We start from the raw sequence: 294 nt of genomic DNA on the forward strand, positions 1-294 counted from the left end.
CCAGTATGCTTGCTCTCCATGGTTGCACGTAACGTCAAATGTAGCCTGATCTGACCATAGCACATAGAGCCAGTCCTCCTCACTCCAAGCAAGATATTTCATCCAAAAAGCATCCCAGCAATCTATCTGTGTCTCTGATAGAAGAGGTTTCTTCCTTGGTGTAAAGCTGGTGCAACATAAATTTCTACACACAACAGACATAGTATGCATGGAAGGATCCTCTAACACTTCAGGTTTGCTTTCCTTCAAAGATCTTGTTGTTTGTGTATTTGACTCTTAACTCAATACTGCTGG

The sequence above is a fragment of the Penaeus vannamei genome, chromosome 20 (assembly GCF_042767895.1).
Source record: "Penaeus vannamei isolate JL-2024 chromosome 20, ASM4276789v1, whole genome shotgun sequence".
NCBI classification, from domain to species: domain Eukaryota; kingdom Metazoa; phylum Arthropoda; class Malacostraca; order Decapoda; family Penaeidae; genus Penaeus; species Penaeus vannamei.